Source organism: Dasypus novemcinctus, chromosome 10, assembly GCF_030445035.2.
Source record: "Dasypus novemcinctus isolate mDasNov1 chromosome 10, mDasNov1.1.hap2, whole genome shotgun sequence".
Lineage (NCBI taxonomy): Eukaryota > Metazoa > Chordata > Mammalia > Cingulata > Dasypodidae > Dasypus > Dasypus novemcinctus.
In genome coordinates, this window is record NC_080682.1 from 73,523,618 (window position 1) to 73,541,298 (window position 17,681).

Consider the following 17,681-nt stretch of genomic DNA (forward strand, 5'->3'; position numbering starts at 1 on the left):
CTCTCTCAAGTCTTAAATGACTGGCCCCTGTGGCTCCTTTTTCCACATTCCAGCTTAATCATGGCCTCCTGTCATTCTTTCTGCCTTCCAGTATCTCCCTCTCGCCTTTCTTCATTTGTATGTCCACAGCCTCTACTGTAAATGGAGCACTCGCTGTATCCCACCAGCCTAACTGGTCTTCTAGCCCAGGACCTGGCTGTTTTAGTTTGCCAGGGCTGCTGTAACAAAGAACCACAGACTAGTTGGCTTAAACCACAGAAACTTATTATCTCGCAGTTTTGGAGGTTAGAAGGCCAAAATGGAGGTGTTGGCAGGATCAGGCTTCCTCTGAAGTCTGCAGCGATTTGGTGGCAGCCTGCTGACACTCTGTAACTCAATTGCTACCTCTTTCACATGGTCATCTGTCTCTGTCTCCTACTCTGTTCCCAAATTTCCTCTGCTTATAAGGACTCCACTTATATTAGACTAACACCCACCCTGATTCAGTTTGGCCTCACTTAACTAATAGGGTATTTGAAGGTCCTCTTTACAAATGAGTTCACATCCACAGAACCAGGGTTTAGGACTTGACCATGGCCTTGTGGTTCAATCCCTCACACTGGCACACTTCAGTGACGCAGATATTTGGGCCAGAATGACCTTCCCCACCCAATCTGGTCGTTCATTCTCTGTAGGCCAAAGCTGTGGCGTCTACATCACTATCCAGACTGGGCTTTGTCCTGTATTTTGGAAGTCTTGGCAGAGTTTAGAACCACAAGCAGGAATCTGAACCACAGAGATGGATTGTGTTGTGAACAATGGTCAGTTTTGGAGGCCCAACCTTTAAACACTAGTCTAATTTTAGGGAATTCCAAAGTAAGTGGGAGACAGGGCCCCATCTCCCACTCTGGAAGCCAAGTAGGACATATATTCCCTCTCCCAACTCCTTGGGAGTTATATGTAGGCGTGACTTAGGCTCACTTAAGCAGACATGCTCACACAAGTTTTTCTATTTTAGGGGAGTAATAAAAAGATACAATGAAAGCCTGAGTTAGAGTTTAGCCTTATGGGGCAAGGGTATAGCTTGATGGCATCCTTAGATGGTAATCTGATGATGTAATTTTCTGTGTATTTTGCCACCCTTTACTTGTTTTCAGAACCTATTCTGTGTACTCCCTGATATTCTTCTAACAAATTTCTTTTTGCTTAATTTCAACAGAGCTGATTTCTGTTTCTTGTGAACAAGAAACTTGACTGACAGAGAAGAGTGGTTCATTCCCTACTGCCCTGTCACAGTGCTGGAACTTTCTTCATTGAATGCCTTAAGCTTTTCTACTAAAATGCAATTTAAAACTTTAACACTGCCTGAGAAATTCATTCATCCAGTTTGTTGAAAAGAATGTTGAAAAGAATGTTAATCATACCCTAGCACCCATTCTCCTTTAAAAAAAAATCACGTCATAATTAATATTTTAAAAAATGTATAATTCTAAAGATTCAGATCCGTTATTTGCACATTTATAAATCTACCATCTGGAATAAGATGTAGAACATTTCTGTAATCCCAAAGAGTGTCATTACTCTTTTTTCTAGGTAATTCCTCTCTATCCCAGGGGCACTCACTCTATGATTTCTATAAACATAGATCTAGGCTTGGCTCGAACTTCATTTAAATGGAATCATATAGTATGTTATCTTTTGTATCTGGGTTTTTTGCTTAACCTAATGGTTTAAGACTCCTCCTGTTGTTGCTAGGGCTGCATTATGACTTTTGTGGGTCTCTAAGCACTTTTGCCTGCCTGGGCCCTTTCCTACATTAAAATAGATGTAGATATAGATATAGATATAGATACAGATATATTAATATATACACACTTTAATACATATTAAAATTATATGGCTATATAAAGATATATAGTATAAAGATGAAGATAGCAATATTATACTTTTAAATTTTTTCTTCTACCTAAAAGTTCACTTTTTCCTTCTGATTTTAAAAGAAATTAAAACATTTTTGTGGGTCCCAGGCACTATGTCCACTGTGCCCATGGATAAGTATAAGTAATGCTTTCTTTTTGCTTCTGACTATTATTCCATGGTTATGAATATACCATGACATGTTTAACCATCTTCCTATTGATAGGAATAGGGAAAAATAAGGCTCCTATGAACATTCTTGTACCAGTCTTTCTGTGGACATATTTTCATTATTCTCAGGTAAATATATAGGAGAGAAATTACCTAATAGTTCTGCGAGGGAGGTGTTCTTTTTATAATTCCACTAGGAACACTTAGTATTCATCAGCCTTCTTAATTTTAGCCATTCCAATGGACATGAAATAGTTGTTCATCTTTACCATAGCAAGAGAACCTTGTTTTTTTAATAAAATTTTATTGAAGTATATCATTCATACATGAACACACATAAACAATAAGTGTATAGTAAACGTTGTGAACTTTCAGAACAAACATGCATATCATCATATAAGGCTCCCATACATCACCCACCACTAACACCAGGCGCTGTTGTGAAACATTTGTTACAAACTATGAAAGAGCATCTTCAAAATGTCACTACTAATTACAGCCCATATCTTTCATTTAGAGTATTTTCCCCAGCCCACCCAATTTTTAAAACCCTGTTTTAGTATTATTTGTTGTAAGAACTCCAAGTTTTCTTAGAACACATGGCTGCTGTTTAGATTCTATATTTCACAGCATTACCTGCAAGTTAGTATGATGTGACAAGGCTTTAGCCAATGGGATGCAAGCAGACGTGATATGTGCAAATTTGGATCACGTTTTTATAAGGATGCTGCTTTCCCTTCACTTTCCTTTTCCACCTTCCCTTATGCCAGAATATGAGTAGGTACTGATGAGCCAACTCTGACCATGAGGAGAAAACTACTGTAGGGGATGACAGAGCAAGAAGTTGGAACCATGGGTCCCTAGATGACTTTATACAGCAGAGCCAGCTACCCAGCCTGGACTGTCTGCCCTCCTCTGGTCAGGGGGAGAGAAAGAAACTTCTATCATGTTGGAGCCACTGTATTTTTGTTACTGCAGCTTAAAGTACTTTGTCTAATATAAGATCCTTGTAGTCAATCTTATCAATGGATATTTACTGATTATTTAGATACTGTGCCACGCCCTATAGGTTTTCTAAGGTGAATCAAATACTAAATAAGCTCTCTCTTACCTGGGAAGACAAGCCATAAATACTGGGGAAGCTAAATGAGAACTATAAAACACTATGAAACGTTCCCCAAACTTTCATTGAGCAGACCACGCTAAATGCCGAACAAGCACGCAGACAAGAGATGGTAACTCAGAGAAAGAAGCCCGTGACTTTCCTGCTTTGACAGCTGTTCAGCAGCAAGGCCCGGAGAGAATGTGTGATAGCTAGACTCCTAGGGAGCAGGACCACGCCAAATCAGGGGAAAGGGAAGAGGAAGGCAGAGGGCAGGAGGGAAAAGGAACACAAGGCAGTTGGGAAGACCCTGGGCAAGGAGACCTGCATCCCAATCCAGGTTTGATGTTACTTTCTGGTGCTGATGTAGTCTCTTCACTCGTCTTGGCCTCCATTCCCCATCTGTGGAATGAGAGCTGTTTTATTATGTCCTTTTTGCTCTGAAGGAACAGAGATGGGTCTCATGCTGATGTGAGGAAAGATGGTGAATATTGTAAGGATACACATCAGGTATAAGGAAGACAGAATCTCACAGAAATCTACAACTGGAACTCATAGGAGCTAAAATCAGAAGTAGGCCTCACAGAGCCTGGAACTGGAAGGTAATTCTGTATTTAGGTCAGAGTTAGGGCCGTCAGGATCAGGGGCCCTCGCCTCTTCACTTTAGAGCTACATGTTTAGTTACCTCTTAATTAACGCACTTTCTGTTTCAAGTGATTGAAACCCCAAATAAAAATGTCTTAAGCCAAATGTATGGACAGACAAAATTTGGTTTTGCAATTTCCCCATCACGGAATACAATCATGAATTACATTCAACAATGTGCCTAGCTGATTTATTCTATCATGTTCCCAGCAGAAACTTTTTTCCCTTTTGAAAGCTGTGGGGTCAGAAGGTGGCCAGTACACATCCTCACATCATGTTTCTTGCCCCATGCTCTTTTTTCCATTGGAGAAACTGAGTCACAGAGCTCTTAAATTTTTTTTTCTAAGATCATAGAGTCAAACATTGGTATTAGGACAAGAACCTGAATATCCAGATCAATGACAAAACCTTAAATTATACTTGTGTAGTTGCAGAAACTTTTTCAGGAAAGCATAATTCCCCTTGTTCTTACAGTTCTGTATTTGCTGTATTATTCCATTCTCTAGCACCTCTGACGGTCTTCTTTCATTGATCTATGCTAAGGGAATAACCTGTGCAAAGGCACTGTGCTGGGTGGAACATGGTTCATTTCGAGAGACTGAAAAACCAGTATGGCTTGAGTGGAGGGAAAGCAGCACGGAGGGAAAATGGGGGAGAGAAGACTGGAGGAGCAGTTAGGGTCCCAACCTTGCAGAGCTTTATAAGATAAACTCCATTTATAATTATGATTTGATTTTAACTTTTTAAATTTAGTAAACTTGGATTCCTTCCATTATATTCATTTTTATTTTTTTAGAGGTTTATTCATTTATTTAATTTTCCCCCTGTTTATTTTCTTTCCCCCTCCCCCTCCCCGCTCCGTGCTGTTTTTGCTATCTGTATCCATTTGCTGTGTGATCTTCTGTATGTATTTCCCTTTTTTGGTCTTCTCTTCTCATTTTTCCTCATCTAGGATTCACTGGAATTCGATCCTGGGGACATCTGATGTGGAGAGAGGTTCCCTGTCAGCTATGCCACCTCAGTTCCTGGTCTCTGCTGCACTTATCCTTGACTCTCCCCTTGTCTCTCTTTTGTTGCATCATCATCTTGCTGCATGACTCACTTGCACGGGCACTGGCTTACCATGCAGGCACAATTTCTCTTCCTCTTTTTCACCAGGAGGCCCCAGGGATTGAACCCGGTTCCTCCCATATGGCAGGTGGAAGTCCCATCACCTGAGCCACATCCGTTTCCCTATATTTATTTTAATGATTTTCTTCTATTTAAGGTAGTAACATATTACCATCTTTACTAGTATTACATTAATTTGTTCTTATTTCTTTTAATAAAGTTTATAAAAGTGAGGAAACAAAGAAAAATATTGACAGTGTGTATGAGTATAGTACACATGGGACATGAAAAATTCATGAAGGTCCACTGCTGGTGGGAATGCGGAAGGATCCAACCATTCTGGAGGACAGTATGGTGGTTTCTCAAAAAACTAGCCATAGATTTGCCATATGACCCAGCAATACCACTGCTGGGTATATACCCAGCAGAACTGAAAACAAGAACACAAACCGATATATGTACACCAATGTTCATAGCAGCATTGTTCACTATTGCCAAAAGTTGGAATCAACCCAAATGCCCATCAACAGATGAGTGGATCAATAAAATGTGGTATATACACACAATGGAATACTACTCGGCTGTAAGAACAAACACACTACAAACACATGTGATAACATGGATGAATCTTGAGAACCTTATGTTGAGTGAAGCAACGCAGACATTGAAGGACAAATACTACATGACCTCAATGATATGAAATAAACAACCTGCCCTAGATAGCAAGAGACTGAACGATAGGCTTACAGGAAATCGGAGGGTGGAGGAAGGATATGAGCCGATGTCTGCAGGGGTCGAATTTAAGACGAGATGGTGGTAAGTATGAACACAAAGAAGAGATAAAAGGGGGGCAAGGGGTTGCCTTTGCTTGGGGCTTTGCGGGTTTGAGGGTGGCTGGGGAGGGACGGATGGGTAACGTTGCCCAAAAGTGGGAGGAGGGAGGGGTAGCATACGAACCAGGAGAGGGTCAGGTGTTGGTGGAGATTAAAATGCTGAGAAAATCATATCAAAATATAATAAAGAGGGTTACCTGTTTAGAATGCTCGGAGGGGAGGGTCTGATGCAGGACAGGCTCCTGGGGAATGTCTAAATGCTCATTCTGCCAGAGTGGGTGACACCATGGGGTAGAAACCCAAGTAGTGAGAGTGGGGGTGGACCCACATCCTGGGGAGGACTAATGCCATCAAATAGAGGGAACTGTATCCCTCGAGAGAAAGGGTGGCTCCCAGGGCATTGGGGCAGTTGAGTAAGTTAGGACCTGAACACTATTCCATCTATCTCTGGAAGTGGCTCCTCAGGAAACGGAGGTTGGCTATCACTGAGGACACCAAGGTGGAAGGAAAATGGACGTTAAATGTGTGGAACCAAAGTAAATGGGGGGTAAGAGAGGAGTTTCTTGAGAGTACACAAGGATGGATATAAAACATGTAATATTACACTATAACATATAGGAGATGACAGACTGATAATGTAAACCATAATGTAAAACATAGGATAACTAAAAATGTAAAGAACTGTGTATCCTAAAGTATGCACCACAATGTAAGCACAGATGTCACCTTGTTAGAAAGCTAATGTCTCAGACTCTGTACATCACTTTAAGTAAATATGATATGAATAGGGCGTAAGAGTATCACTGTGGAAGGGAAAAGGTTTTCTGGTGGATGTGTGGGAGTGCTGTATATTATATATATACATTGCTGTGGTCTAGGACTCCTGTGAAGAAAAGCTGAATAATTAGGGGGGGGGGGGGGGGAAAGGAAAAGATAGGATGTGGAATTTTTTCAAGTCAACATTCTTTATCTAAGTTCTTTATCTAACTTTATCCAAGTTCTTTATCTATCCTTTAAGCTCATCGCTATATGCCATTCCCTAGTAAGGGACCATGAAATTATATTGGGCTTCAAATTTCGGGGAGTTCTGGATCACAGAGTGTTTCAACAATGGCAATGGAGGGATACTGGTATGGGGTACCAATGACAGGTGATATATGGCTGACAGGGAGCTGTACAGAACATATGTCCAGGGTGCATGGTAATGTTTGGATATACTCATAGTGGCAACAATTAAAAACCACAGTAGGGGGGGTACTGGGTTCCTGGCCAGTGGTGCTCTGTCGTGGTCCCTAGGGGAGCAGCGACAGTCTCCCAGGTACAGTGGCGGGGACCGGGAGGGAGTGAGGGTTCAACAGTGAGCCCCTGATGCTAATGACTATGCTTGTGAGCTGATAAACCCAAAATAAGAACAAGGCCTAGAACAACTTTGTGCCTGGGAATTTCCTCCTGTCAGCCTTCATGTTACTCAAATGTGGCCAGTCTCGAAGCCAAACTCAGCATGTAAATGCAATGCCTTCCCCCCAGCGTGGGACATGACACCCGGGGATGAGCCTCCCTGGCAACGAGGGACCACTATCAACTACCAACTGATTATGCAACTGGAAAATGACCTTATACGGAAGGTTCAATGCGGATCAGCAGAATATCCATGTCTACATAAAATACCATGACTTTAAAATGCTGTTTGACCTAAAGTAAGGGGGAAATGGAAAGGAGAAATGAGTTTATATGGCTACGAGTTTCTAAAAAAGAGTCTGGAGGCTGGCAGAAGGTTTGCCCTCATGCACAACTGAGCAGAGTCAGAGAGACAGATAAAGCAGATACAATCTCCAGATATTGGTTCCTTTGAGGGCTAAAGAGACCCACAGGAGTTATGGTCATGGCCGATGGGGTTAACTACCAGGGCAGATGGCCCCTCTTTGGAAATGGTGTTTATGTGTGATGAATCTGGACTCAGATGGGATCTCCCTTCATAAGACTTTCATGCCAATGTGCTGGAGGTGCAGTTAATGTTAGGGTTTAAGATATATTTAGGGGATTTGAATCTCTGGACTGACAATGTGATAGCCAGATCCTGAGCCTCAACAGACTCCAGCACCTACAATCTGATTTATTGGACTTACCACACTCAGCTAAGATGGAGTTGAAGAAGGACAACCACCACACCATGGAGCCTAGAGTGATTACAACTGAAAATGGGAGGATTGCATCCAGCATCCAGGTGGAATCTGACCCTCCTCTTGACATAGAGGTGCAATGGACACAACCAATCCAATGTCCACATAGAAGAGGTGGCATTGGAATGGGAAAAGTGGACATAGTGGACGAAGGGTATGGGGAAAGGCAGGAAGAGATGAGAGGTGGAGGCGTCTTTGGGACATGGAGCTGCCCTGGATGGTACTTCAGAGGCAATCACCGGACATTGTAAATCCTCACAGGGCCCACTGGATGGAATGGAGGAGAGTATGGGCTATGATGTGAACCAATGTATATGAGGTGCAGAGGTGCCCAAAGATGTACTTACCAAAAAAAAAAATTCATGAAGGTGATATTTGAATCAGTAAATTTTGGGAAATTCTGGCATGTTGGAAATTTTTCATTTGCCCCTCCAGACCTACTTTCCATTCTCTGCACCCCTCCCGGTGACCCCAGATTTGACTATATCACCAGTTTCCCTTGTTCTCTGACTTCTGGTTGGATTTGGGTGAGGGGAGGCACCAGCAAGGGATTGATAGGTGGGAAGAATATGAGGTTAGGGTATTTATTCCCCTGCCTCCCTCCCTACAGTGGGTAGGCTCCTGTCTTTATCAAAGGGCACAGTTCCTGTCCTGCAGCACCCTCTGACAGATATGGGAAGTGTCTCCAAGCTCCAGGAACCACCTCTTCACCTCTTCCCTTCAGTATGGCAATTGCTTCCTGCTGTAGCATCATCCCTTGTTGGGTTGTCCTTCCCACACCCTTGTAAATCATTCTCTTATTAAACTCTCCTCAGTTATCCTATTTACAGGACCCTGACCAATATACCTGATATGGTAGAAAGCTTGAACTCTGAAGTTAGATTTGAATCCTGGCCAGTACACTTGGGGGCCTTGGGCAGGGCTGAGATAAGCTCAGTGTAAGTCAACACAGGAAGCCTCTACTCTGTGAGGCCAGGCACCACATCTCTCTCACTGATATAGCCCCAGTTCCTAAATGTTTGAAGAATTTTTGCATGGATGAGTTCCTCCATACCTTACACATTAGACCTGGAAGGAGAGTAAAAGGTCAACTTGTCAAATATTCTTACTTTACAGATGAAGCCCAAGGATGAGGTATGACTTGTGCAAGTTGTGGGCTTCAGATGTGCTCTTTTATGTTTTTAAATTATAACCTGTATTTTTACAGCATTTTTAGATTTACAGAAAAAATTGCATAGAAAGTACAAAGCTCCCATATATTCCCACATATGCAGAGTTTCTCTTATTATTAACATCTTACATTAGTGTGGTACATTTGTTATAATTAATGAATCAATATCGATACATTATTGGTAACTATAATCCATCATTTACCTTAGGGTTCACATAGTTCTAAAGGTTTTGACAAATGTGGAAGGTCATGTATCCACCATCACAGTATCATACAGAAGAATAGTTTCACTGCCCTAAAAATGCCCTGTGCACCACTGAATCATCCTGTCATTCTACCCCACCCACAATCATGTCAACCCCTGATCTTTTTACTGTCTCTAAAATTTTGCCTTCTTTATAATATCATATAGTTGAAACCCGATAGTCTGCAGCCTTTCCAGACGGGCTTCTTTCAATTAGCAATAGGTATTTAAGGTTTCTCCATGTTTTTTCATGGCAGACGTGCTTCTTAATGGAAGCAACACAGGGAGAGATTGAGGCCAGTAAAAATATGAGAAACTGACTTCTGGGGAAGATGGCAGAGTAGGGAGGTCCAGGACTCAGTCTTTCCACCAAAATAACTATTAAACAGGCAGGAACTATCTGAAACAACTATTTTGAAATTCCAGAGGCCAGAAGAACACTGTACAGCATCCAGGAAAGAGCAGTTAAGAAGAGGCTGATAAATTACTGTAAAGAACTGTAAATTATTCTCTCAGTATGGTGGCTACCTTAGTTAGCTGTAGGGGTCCTGTTGCAAAGTACCAGAAATCTGTTGGTTTTTATAAAGGGTATTTGTTTAGGGTAAAATCTTACAGTTACAAGACCCTAAAGATTCCAACTCAGGTTACTTCCTTAGCAAACTCTGTTGCCACATGTTGAAACAAGATGGTGGGTAACATCTGTGAGGGTTCAGCCTTCTTCTTCACTCTCAAGGCTCCATGGGTTCAGCTTCTTCATCTCAGCTGTAGGCCAGCAAAGACTCATCTCTCTCCCCAGGGCACATTTCTTTCCAGGCTCAGCTGCTCTGGTCTCTTCACAAGGTCATCTGTAAACTATTAGGGGGATGGCTCATCACTCCCCTGGGGCCTCTGGATCCTCTTCCGTGTCTATTGAACTCTCTCTTTCCTCGTGTATCTGCTTCCATGTATCTACTTCTGTGTTCCTGATTGAGTGTCCATTTATATTGCCCACCAAGGGACAGCGACTCAACTCTGAGTCACCCTAATGATGAGGTCAAATCCAGCCTTAATCTTAACATAATTTAATCAAAGTCATTTCAGCTGAATCTAATACAAAGGGTATCACACCCAGAGGAGCAGACCAGTTTACAAACATAATAAATATCTCTTTTTGGAATTCATAAATAACATCAAACTGCCAAAGTGGCTATAGGTGCCCACCCCCCACTCTTGTGGCAGGCCACTGCAGGATCCAGTCCAGCTAGCTGCTGCTGACAGAAAGGGAAATAAAAGTTATCTTCCCCAAGAATATGGGTGTACATGGCCGATCCCTGATAATGCTAGGTCGCAATTCTGAGGGCGGCTGTTTCAACCCATTCTGGACAGAGGTGGTAGCAGCTATTGTTTCAACCCTCTCCAGACAGGGGTAGAAGTGGTGGAGATTTAAGACGAAGGGCTTCCTCAGGGCTGTGGCAGAAAGCTAGCTGAAGGGCTATACTTGCTGGGCAGGCCAAGAGAGCTCAGCTTTGGGAAATCATCCAGTAAGTTTTTGGTATCCTTCCTGACCCTTCCACAAGGCACTTTGGAGCTGGTCTGTGCCTGCTTCAGGGGTCCCTGCTCCTGTTTTGGCTGGGCAAGACTGAATTGGGAAAGTCCTCCCCAGGGTGACTCTCCTCCCAGAATTTGCCCTCCAGGCAATAGCAACATGTGATAATGAAAGGAGTATAAAAAACTATAGAGACATTTAGCCTGGGACAAAGACCTGCTGGTTTAGATATCCAGAAAAGGGAGGTTTGTCCCCTCAGATACAGAGGGCACAACCAAACTCCTGTAAACAAGGGGACTCCAAAACACCTAACAAGCAAAAGCCCATGGTAAGACAAAGACCCAGTAAGAAAGGGAAAACCCTGCACAGTGTATTTGCCTTGGGCAGACCTTCCTTATTAATAGTAGGTCTGAAGCTCAAAAAAACCTCTGTCTTATCACCAGCTAGTTACAAAGTCAGGAAACAGACACCCCAGGGAGTAAATCCCAGTGTTATACAGTGTACAACAAAAAACTACATTACCAAGAAAGAAATAGGAAATGATGGCCCATCCAAAGGAAGAGACTAAAAATATAGAAAACACCAATAAAGAAGATGAGCATGTGGACATACTGAAGAAAGCCTTTAAAAATGATCTTAAAAATGCTTAAAGGAGGTGAAAGAAAGTACAGAGAAAGAACTATAGAATATCAGGAAAACAATGAATGAAAAATATGAGTCTAAATAAGGAGATAGATATTTTAAAAAGGAACCAAACCGAACTACTGGAGCTGAAGACCACAATAACTGAAGTGAAAAATGCCTGGGAGGGTTTCAAGAGCAGAATTGAGCTGGCAGAAGAAACAATCAGTGGAGTTTCAGGACATACAATGTTCAAAGATATAAGAGGTAACAAGTACAAAAAATATGGTGGGGGCGGGGGGAGGCCAGAGGGATATAGGAAAAGTATATGTGCAAACTACTGAAGTTAAGTTGGTATCAAACCAAATATTATTGCTATATATTTAGGATGCTAAATTTTAACCCTATGGTAACCACAAAGAAAAGAGCTGAAAAAAAAAAATCCAGATAGGTTTGAGAAGGTACTCAATATGCTACAACACAAGAAAGCAAATCAATATAAAAGTACGCTTTAATGTAAGTGAAGGACAAAACTGGTACAAGACTTGCAAAGACTAAATACCAAATTTGCAGAAGATTTGTGTTATCATTAGTGACTTTAAATGTGAATGGACTAAACTCTCTAGTCAAAAGGTAGAGATTGGCAGAATGAATAAAAAAGCAGACCTGCAAAAGATTCACCTTAAAATCAAAGATATAAGTTGGTTTATGGTGAAAGGATAGGAAAAATATATACCATGCAAACAGTAACCAAAAGAGAGCTGGGGTGGCTATACTAATACCGGATAAAATAGACTTTAAGTCAAAAATAATTACAAGGGATAAAAATGGTCATTACATACTGATAAAAGGAACAATTCAACAGGAAGATATAACAACTATAAATATACATGCACTTAACAGTAGAGTCCCAAAATATGTGAAGCAACTTCTGACAGATTTGAAGAGAGAAATTGATGACTCTACATTAATGTAAGAGACTTTTTTTATAGAATCATTTTTTTAAGATTTATTTATTTTTTAATTTCTCTCCTCTTCCCTCCCCCCCCCCCAGTTGTCTGATCTCTGTATCCATTCACTGTGTGTTCTTCTGTGACAGCTTCTATCCTTATCAGTGGCACCAGGAATCTGTGTTTCTTTTTGTTGCATCATCTTGTTGTGTCAGCTCTCCATGTGTGCGTTGCCATTCTTGGGCAGGCTGCACTTTCTTTCATGCTGGGTGGCTCTCTTTATGGGGTGCACTCCTTGTGCATGGGGCTCCCCTACATGGGGGACACCCCTATGTGGCATGGCACTCCTTGCACGCATTAGCACTGCACATGGGCCAGCCCCACACAGGTCAAGGAGGCCCAAGGTTTGAACCGCAGGCCTCCCATGTGGTAGGCGGGTGCCCTATCCATTGGGCCAAGTCCACTTCCCTGTAAGAGACTTTAACACACCACTCTCAATAAGAATAAAACATCTAGTCAGAAGATCAATAAGGAAGTACAGGATCTGAATGATACACTAAGCCAACTAGACCTAACAGACATATATAGAACACTACATCCAACAAACAGAATATACATTCCTCCAGAGTATACATGGATCATTCTCAAAGATAGACCATATGTAGAGTCACAAAACAAGTCTCAGTAAATTAAAAAAATATTGAAATCAGTCCAGACACAGGGAACCCACTGCCCCACCCCTCCCACTGGCCTGGGCTCACTGGCAGTGGGTGTCACCTCAAGATTGACCAGACCACAGCAGTAAGGGTGGCACCTTGCCTGAAGACCTCTCATTAGAAGAAAGAGAATTTTTAGACATTCGTCAAAGAAAAAAGGAACTTATTGATAACATTGAGAGGCTGAAGTACGAAATTGCAGAAGTGATGACAGAGATTGACAACCTAACTTCTGTAGAGGACAGCAAAACTACTCAGAGGAGCAAGCAAATAGCAATGGGAAGAAAAAAATTCAACATGATCCCATAAAGGGAGTTCAGTTTCTAAATAGAACACCATCTGCTGCAGAGGAGAAAGTCTAAATAGGACCATAATCAGGGACTATCTGGGTGACAGGATGGATTTAACAGTAAGGTTCTTCAAGCCTTCATGGAACTCTGCAAGTTTGCGGATCTCAACCTTCCTCACCATAAACTGGGGCATCAACAAGGGGAAGACCTCCCCGAGGAGCTGCTGCAGAATTTATATGGAGGTATTAAGAATGAGCCATTTGGGGAAGCAGATTAGGCTCAACTGACAGAACATCTGCCTACCCTATGGGAGGTCTAGGGTTCAAACCCAGGGCCTCCTCACCCATGTGGTGAGCTGGCCCACATGCAGTGCTGATGCGTGCAAGGAGTGCCCTACCACGCGGGGGTGTCCCCCACATAGGGGAGCCCCACGTGCAAGGAGTGCCCCCTGAAAGGAGCCACCCCACATGATAAAAGTGCAGCCTGCCTAGGAGTGGCGCCACACACATGGAGAGCTGACGCAGCAAGATGACACACAAAAAAGAGACACAGATTCCTGGAGCCACTGACAAGAATGCAAGTGGACACAAAAGAATATACAGCGAGTGGACACAGAGAGCAGACAACCCGGGGGGGGGGGGGGGGGAGGGACAGCAGGAAGGGGAGATAAATGCATAAAAAATAAACCTTTGAAATAAAGAATGAGCCATTTAAAAGCACTGAGGATGATGGCAATGACCTGATGCACACATTCTTCAATCCTGACCCAGAAGGGTGGCTCCTGAAGCTGGGGGCGAGTGAAGACAGGGAAGCACCATTGGTTCACCCTGACTGACAACTGCCTCTATTTTTTTAATTATCTTTTTTTAAAAAGATGAATAGATCACACAAAATGTTACATTAAAAAATATAAGAGGTTCCCATATACCCCACTCTTCACATGCCCCACTCCTCCCACATGAACATCATCTTTCACTAGCATGGTACATTCATTGCATTTGATGAGTACATTTTGGAGCACTGCTACACAGCATGGATTATAGTTTATATTGTAGTTTACACTCTCTCCCAGTCCATTCAGTGGGTTATGGCAGGATATATAATGTCCTGCATCTGTCCCTGCAATATCATTGAGGACAACTCCAAGTCCCGAAAATGCCCCCATATCACACCTCTTTTTCCCTTTCTCTGCCTTCAGCAACTCCCATGGCCACTGTCTCCACATCAGTGATATAATTTCTTCCATTGCTAGAGTCACAATAAGTATATAGTAGAATACCAGTAAGTCCACTTGAATCCATATTTTATTCCTCCATCTTGAGGACCCTAGGACAGCGATGTCCACTCCACCTCTAAATTGAGAGGAGGCTTAGATCCCACATGGTTGATGGATGGAATTCTCCTGCTTGCAGCTTTAGACTCACTTCCCTGGTTAATGCATTACCTTCCCCCCCACCCCCCAGTATGGGACATGACTCCCATGGATAAGCCTCCCTGGCATCAAGGGATTACTACCAAGCACCAGCTGGTGATGCAACTAGAAAAAGACCTTAAATGAAAGGGGGAAATGGTAAAGACAAATGAGTTTATATGGCTAAGAGACTTCAAAATGAGTCAGGAGGTCATCAGAGGGGTCACCCTTATGTACATCTCAGCAGGATCTCAGAGACAGCCAAAGTAGATATAACCCCAGGTAGGGGTGCTCCTGAGGTTCTACGGTCATGGCAGATGGCTCTGGAGTTCAGTGCCTTGTCAGTGGGCCCTACTTTGGAATTTGTACTCCTGAGTGTGATGGAGTTGGACTCAGATATGACCTCTCTACAACATGCCTCTTCTGTCACTTTATTGAACCTGTGGTTGGTGCTGGGGTTGGTGTATGCTCAGGAGACTTGAATCTCTGGACTGTTCATGGGCCACCTGGGCCCTGAGCCTCAGCAGAGTTGCAACACCTACTCTCTGGTTTGTTGGACTTACCCAGGTCAGCTAACAGGGAGGTGAGGATGGTCAACTGCCTCTACTACTTTGAATACACAACAGATAAGGAGCCCAGGGGGATTATTTCCACTGGAAAACCTCAGCGTAAAGGAGGTAGAAGACCGTGGAAACCTATTTGGAACTTTATAACCTGAGCCACAAAGGGCAAGTTGTCAAAGCCTGAAAGACAGAAGCAGAGGGTGTGCAGTGGAAGGGAACCACGTGGTGTACAGCATCTCCGTGGATTAAGTCCATCAAAGCAAGTGTCAGCAGGGATCCCTTCTATGACATGCTGGCAATGAGGGAAAGGAGGATTGTCAGTAAGAAGGAGAGCTTTCCTGCCTGAATAGGTAAATGTTGAACCCCAAACTCCACAGCCTCAAGTGACCAGGTCCTCCCCAAGACACCTGGACACACCTCCACAGGCAGCATCTTTCGAAAGGCTCACCAGGAGGCGGGGAATCTGTGGGAGGCTCGCAGCTCCACAGCGATGACTGCTCTGGGGTAGAGTTTCAAGAACAAACTGACGGCTCCAAAGCCTTATGTGGGCAGTGGGTTTCGGTTTGTTCCTTCCCTGCCGCCCGGCCCACAGCCCACAGAGAGTACATCAGAGAGCATCCCCGTCGTGCCTGCAGCAGCCTGCTGACTCCACCGTCCACACTGCCGTGCAGCCGATCAGGACTCCCTCTCTCAATGGAACCTCGTCCATGTGATGCTCGTGTGGTCAGTGGTAGTAGTAGTGGCCGTTCTGGAACTTGCTGTTTTATATCAAAACAGGAGAGGAAAAGCTACCACCTTTTTACGCAGTTTTTTTTTTCTCAGATATATAGGATTATAGGTTTTATAGGCCTGTTTTTATTCTGAAATTATAATGAAAGATGCGTTCTAACTGTAGTATTTTTAGAATAGCAGTTATAAATTTAACTCCTGGACACAGGTATACACTGTGCACTGAAAAAAGAAATATGCAACACCCAAACGGAAGGGCTTGGGTAGGAGGGGGCATTGGGAACAGACACCAGTTCAGCACAGCTGTTGTCATCCGCAGGTCAGGGAGCCAGGTGGCAGTTCTTGGCAGGGCCACCTGGAACATGCTCACCTGGGGGTGGGGAGGGGCTCTGGGATTCCAGCTGTGATGGCAACTGTAGGCTCTTTCAGGTGGAGACTTTTTTGCCCCACTAATACTTTCTAAAAAGCAAGTCGTTAAACACAATTGGTTTGGGATGTGATTCTCTTAACTGCTGAATTCAGGAAATGGAGCTTTTTCCTGGCCCCAGATGGTCTGTGTGCTGGCCCCACAGGTGGTGGTCTCACAGGGGTCACCTGCATCCACTGGCTGACTGGCCTCCCACCACATTCTTCAGTACTGAAAAATGTTTTGACAAAATGAACGCTTTATTTTACTGACCTAACAATTTGACCAAATTTCTTAGTGTAATGAACGGACTGTTTTCAGAGATTTTTTTTTTTTTTTAAAGATTTATTTATTTATTTAATTTCCCCCCCTCCCCTGGTTGTCTGTTCTTGATGTCTATTTGCTGCGTCTTGTTTCTTTGTCCGCTTCTGTTGTCGTCAGCGGCACAGGAAGTGTGGGTGGCGCCATTCCTTGGCAGGCTGCACTTTTCTTTTCACGCTGGGCGGCTTTCCTCACGGGCGCACTCCTTGCACGTGGGGCTCCCCCACGCCGGGGACACGCTTGCGTGGCACGGCACTCCTTGCGCGCATTAGCACTGCGCATGGGCCAGCTCCACACGGGTCAAGGAGGCCCGGGGTTTGAACCGCGGACCTCCCATATGGTAGACGGACGCCCTAACCACTGGGCCAAAGTCCGTTTCCCTGTTTTCAGAGATTTAATCTCTCATTATAATGAGGAAAAAAGCAAGTTATGGGATGGAAACGTAATGTAAAATATAAATATCTGTAGATCAAGCCAGTGTGGCACTTCGGGATTCCTGGGAACAGTTTAAAACGCAAAGACCCCTGCTGCCCCTTACCCTGGGTGGCACAGGCGGTCAGCTGGCATGGAGTCGAGGACCAGTGTGTGAGGCTCTGCTTTGTGCCCAGGGCGAGACACAGGCTTCTTGGGCCTCTAGGAAGGGTCCAGTGACAGGAGCCCCTTTCTTTTTCCGTGGGAGCTTACTTCCCTTCCAGGACATGCACATCTGACACATCAGTCCACTTGCTGGGTGGTCCGTCCTGTGATTTGGGGGCTCTGTGGAGGGTGCTAATCTGCTCACAGAACTTCCTGCCCCT

General features: G+C 43.6%; 1 pseudogene; it reads left to right on the forward strand.

Moving 5' to 3' along the window:
* The first annotated feature begins 13,593 nt into the window (after positions 1 to 13,593).
* Positions 13,594 to 15,774, forward strand: LOC101441589 (cytohesin-3 pseudogene; annotated as a pseudogene).
* The last annotated feature ends 1,907 nt before the right edge of the window (positions 15,775 to 17,681 follow it).